This window comes from Melanerpes formicivorus, unplaced genomic scaffold, assembly GCF_026170545.1.
Source record: "Melanerpes formicivorus ecotype bairdi unplaced genomic scaffold, bMelFor1.0.p_v2 SCAF_322, whole genome shotgun sequence".
NCBI classification, from domain to species: domain Eukaryota; kingdom Metazoa; phylum Chordata; class Aves; order Piciformes; family Picidae; genus Melanerpes; species Melanerpes formicivorus.
Genome location: NW_027142674.1, coordinates 92,501 through 97,500, shown reverse-complemented (window position 1 = coordinate 97,500; position 5,000 = coordinate 92,501).

Below are 5,000 nucleotides of genomic sequence, written 5' to 3'. Positions count from 1 at the left end.
CGACCCCTTGGCGACAAGCGCGATCTCCGCGGAGAGCACGTCTACTCGCCGAGGGAGAGCACGTCTACTCGCCGAGGGAGAGCACGTCTACTCGCCGAGGGAGAGCACGTCTACTCGCCGAGGGAGAGCACGTCTCCTCGCCGAGGGAGAGCACGTCTACTCGCCGAGGGAGAGCACGTCTACTCGCCGAGGGAGAGCACGTCTACTCGCCGAGGGAGAGCACGTCTACCTCCCGGCTGAGGGAGAGCACGGGGGGGGGGGACAAAGACAGGCGGCAGCAGCTTCGGTGAACGTCACCCGGGAGGCGACCGGGGCTGTCCCGGGGCAGTCCCGGGAAGCCGGCGTCCGGCACAGGGAACCGTCAGCTGCCGGACCGGGGCGAATCCCCGCGGCCACGGCAGGGGTGGGGGCTCGAAGACAGCCGGCAGCCGCTTCGGTGAACGTCACCCGGGAGGAGACTGGGGCCCTCCCGGGACCGTCCCGGGAAGACGACGTTCGGCACGAGATCCCGGCCGCGGCCGGACCGGCTCGAAGCCCCGCGGCCCCGGCACGGGGGAGGCCCAAAGACTGGCGGCAGCCGCTTCGCTGAACGTCACCCGGCCGGCGACCGGGGCCGTCCCGGGGCCGTCCCGGGATGCCGGCTTCCGGCACGGGGTCCCGGGCGCGGCCGGAGCGGCTCGAATCCCCGCGGTCCCGGCAGCAGCCGGAGCCGCTCGCCGTTCGGGCTCCCGGCACCCTACGGATCCGCCGACTCGTTCGCGGGCGGCGGGGGGAGGCAGTGAAGGAGGTGCGGGCAGAAGCGGCAGCGGAGGCGGAGGGGGGGGGGGGGTGCTCGGAGACAGCCGTCAGCCGCTTCGGTGAACGTCACCCGGGAGGCGACCGGGACCGGCCCGGGGCAGTCCCGGGAAGCCGGCGTCCGGCACAGGGAACCGTCAGCTGCCGGACCGGGGCGAATCCCCGCGGCCACGGCAGGGGTGGGGGCTCGAAGACAGCCGGCAGCCGCTTCGGTGAACGTCACCCGGGAGGAGACTGGGGCCCTCCCGGGACCGTCCCGGGAAGACGACGTTCGGCACGAGATCCCGGCCGCGGCCGGACCGGCTCGAAGCCCCGCGGCCCCGGCACGGGGGAGGCCCAAAGACTGGCGGCAGCCGCTTCGCTGAACGTCACCCGGCCGGCGACCGGGGCCGTCCCGGGGCCGTCCCGGGATGCCGGCTTCCGGCACGGGGTCCCGGCCGCGGCCGGAGCGGCTCGAATCCCCGCGGTCCCGGCAGCAGCCGGAGCCGCTCGCCGTTCGGGCTCCCGGCACCCTACGGATCCGCCGACTCGTTCGCGGGCGGCGGGGGGAGGCAGTGAAGGAGGTGCGGGCAGAAGCGGCAGCGGAGGCGGAGGGGGGGGGGGGGTGCTCGGAGACAGCCGTCAGCCGCTTCGGTGAACGTCACCCGGGAGGCGACCGGGACCGGCCCGGGGCAGTCCCGGGAAGCCGGCGTCCGGCACAGGGAACCGTCAGCTGCCGGACCGGGGCGAATCCCCGCGGCCACGGCAGGGGTGGGGGCTCGAAGACAGCCGGTAGCCGCTTCGGTGAACGTCACCCGGGAGGAGACTGGGGCCCTCCCGGGACCGTCCCGGGAAGACGACGTTCGGCACGAGATCCCGGCCGCGGCCGGACCGGCTCGAAGCCCCGCGGCCCCGGCACGGGGGAGGCCCAAAGACTGGCGGCAGCCGCTTCGCTGAACGTCACCCGGCCGGCGACCGGGGCCGTCCCGGGGCCGTCCCGGGATGCCGGCTTCCGGCACGGGGTCCCGGCCGCGGCCGGAGCGGCTCGAATCCCCGCGGTCCCGGCAGCAGCCGGAGCCGCTCGCCGTTCGGGCTCCCGGCACCCTACGGATCCGCCGACTCGTTCGCGGGCGGCGGGGGGAGGCAGTGAAGGAGGTGCGGGCAGAAGCGGCAGCGGAGGCGGAGGGGGGGGGGGGGTGCTCGGAGACAGCCGTCAGCCGCTTCGGTGAACGTCACCCGGGAGGCGACCGGGACCGGCCCGGGGCAGTCCCGGGAAGCCGGCGTCCGGCACAGGGAACCGTCAGCTGCCGGACCGGGGCGAATCCCCGCGGCCACGGCAGGGGTGGGGGCTCGAAGACAGCCGGCAGCCGCTTCGGTGAACGTCACCCGGGAGGAGACTGGGGCCCTCCCGGGACCGTCCCGGGAAGACGACGTTCGGCACGAGATCCCGGCCGCGGCCGGACCGGCTCGAAGCCCCGCGGCCCCGGCACGGGGGAGGCCCAAAGACTGGCGGCAGCCGCTTCGCTGAACGTCACCCGGCCGGCGACCGGGGCCGTCCCGGGGCCGTCCCGGGATGCCGGCTTCCGGCACGGGGTCCCGGCCGCGGCCGGAGCGGCTCGAATCCCCGCGGTCCCGGCAGCAGCCGGAGCCGCTCGCCGTTCGGGCTCCCGGCACCCTACGGATCCGCCGACTCGTTCGCGGGCGGCGGGGGGAGGCAGTGAAGGAGGTGCGGGCAGAAGCGGCAGCGGAGGCGGAGGGGGGGGGGCTCGAAGACAGCCGGCAGCCGCTTCGGTGAACGTCACCCCGGCCGGCGACCGCGGCCGTTCCGGGGCCGTCCCGGGAAGCCTGCGACAGGCACGGGGTCCCGGCCTCGGCCGGACCCGCACTGGGTGCCGCCGCCTCGGGCTCTCGGGACGGTATGGATCCGCCGACTCGTTCGCCGGCAGCGGGGGGAGGCAGTGGAAGGGGTGCGGGGAGAAGCGGCAGCGGAGGCGGAGGCGGGGGGGGGGCTCGAAGACAGCCGGCAGCCGCTTCGGTGAACGTCACCCGGGAGGCGACCGGGACCGGCCCGGGAAGCCATCGTCCGGCCCGGGATCCCGGCCGCGGCCGGACCGGCTCGAATCCCCGCGGCCCCGGCACGGGGGAGGCCCAAAGACTGGCGGCAGCCGCTTCGCTGAACGTCACCCGGCCGGCGACCGGGGCCGTCCCGGGGCCGTCCCGGGATGCCGGCTTCCGGCACGGGGTCCCGGGCGCGGCCGGAGCGGCTCGAAGCCCCGCGGTCCCGGCAGCAGCCGGAGCCGCTCGCCGTTCGGGCTCCCGGCACCCTACGGATCCGGCGACTCGTTCGCCGGCGGCGGGGGGAGGCAGTGGAGGCGGTGCGGGGAGAAGCGGCAGCGGAGGCGGAGGGGGGGCGGGGGGGGACGATAGTGGCGGGGGGCGGGGGGTGCTCGAAGGCAGCCGGCAGCCGGTTCGGTGAACATTCGCCGGGGCGGGGGGGCGACCTGTCCGTGCCCGGGGCAGCCCCGGGAAGCCGGCAGCCAGCACGGGGGTCCCGGCAGCACCTGTTCCCTGCCCTGGGACTTGCCGTGCCCGGCGGCCGGTTGCCGGGTGGGGGGAGCGATGAGAGGCGGGGCGCAGCGGCCGGGGCAGCGCCGGGCGGCAGCGGGGGGCTGGGCGGGTGGGGTAGGCGTCGAGCGGCAAGCCCTCGGCTGCAGCGAATGTTCGGCGGTGCGGGGGGGGGGGGGGACGGGACGACACGTTGGGGGCGCCGAGTCCGAGCCACCCCCGGCCCCAGGGGCGGCCGGAGGGGGAGGCCGGTGCCTGGCCCTGGGAGCTGCTGGGCGCCGGATGGCCGAGGGTGCGTCAGAAGCCGCCCGAGCGGTCGAGCAGGTCCTCCAGAAAGGCCTAGGGTGGCTTCGAGGGCCCCGGGAGCAGTCGAGGGAGGCCTCCAGGCAGGTCTGGAGTGGATGGGAGGCCTTCCAAAGCAGACAAGGGAGGCTGCCAGCAGGGCCTAGGCTGGCACTGCAGCCTGTAAATGGTTGGGGGGGGGGCCTCTGGTGCGGCCTGGAGTCTCTGGGTGGCGTCCAGAGAGGTGCAAAAGATCCTCTGGTGCGGCCTGTGGTGGCTGAGAAGCCTGCAGAGCGTGCGGGGGAGGCTTCTGCTGCGGCCTGGGGTGGCTGAGAAGCCTGCAGAGCGTGCGGGAGAGGCTTCTGCTGCGGCCTGGGGTGGCTGAGAAGCCTGCAGAGCGTGCGGGAGAGGCTTCTGCTGCGGCCTGGGGTGGCTGAGAAGCCTGCAGAGCGTGCGGGAGAGGCTTCTGCTGCGGCCTGGGGTGGCTGAGAAGCCTGCAGAGCGTGCGGGGGAGGCTTCTGCTGCGGCCTGGGGTGGCTGAGAAGCCTGCAGGGCGTGCGGGAGAGGCTTCTGCTGCGGCCTGGGGTGGCTGAGAAGCCTGCAGAGCGTGCGGGAGAGGCTTCTGCTGCGGCCTGGGGTGGGTCGGAAGCCTGCAGAGCGTGCGGGGGAGGCTTCTGCTGCGGCCTGGGGTCTCTGGGTGGCCTCTAGAGAGGTGCAAAAGACCCTCTGGGTTGGGCTGGGGTGGCTCTTGGACCCCTGCCACACAGTGGAGAGCGGCCTCCGGCCCGCCACCTGTGTCCCTGTGTGCCTGAGTGCCTGTGTCCCTGTGTCCCTGAGTGCCTGAGTGCCTGTGTCCCTGTGTCCCTGTGTCCCTGAGTGCCTGAGTGCCTGAGTGCCTGTGTCCCTGTGTCCCTGTGTCCCTGTGTCCCTGAGTGCCTGAGTGCCTGTGTCCCTGTGTCCCTGTGTCCCTGAGTGCCTGAGTGCCTGAGTGCCTGTGTCCCTGTGTCCTTGTGTCCCTGTGTCCCTGTGTCCCTGTGTGCCTGAGTGCCTGTGTCCCTGTGTCCCTGTCTGTGTACCTGTGTGCGAGAGTGTCCGGCACGCCACCCAGCGGCGGCGGGCAAGCAGGTAGGCGGGTGGGCGGGCCGGCGAGGGCCAGTGTGAGTTTGGGGGGTGGGAGGGGAGGCGGCAGCTGGAAGCGTCAGAGGAGGGGGCGTGGCTCCGGCTGGCCCCGGGAGCAGGTTCCCGGGACCGGGACCGGCTGGACCCGGCGGGTGGTTGATCCCGGGGCGGGGGGCAGAGGCGGCGGGAAGCGGCAGCTGCGTGTGCGGCGGGGGGGTGGAGGGCGAACCGCGGCGGGAAGCGGATGCTTCAGAGCAGGT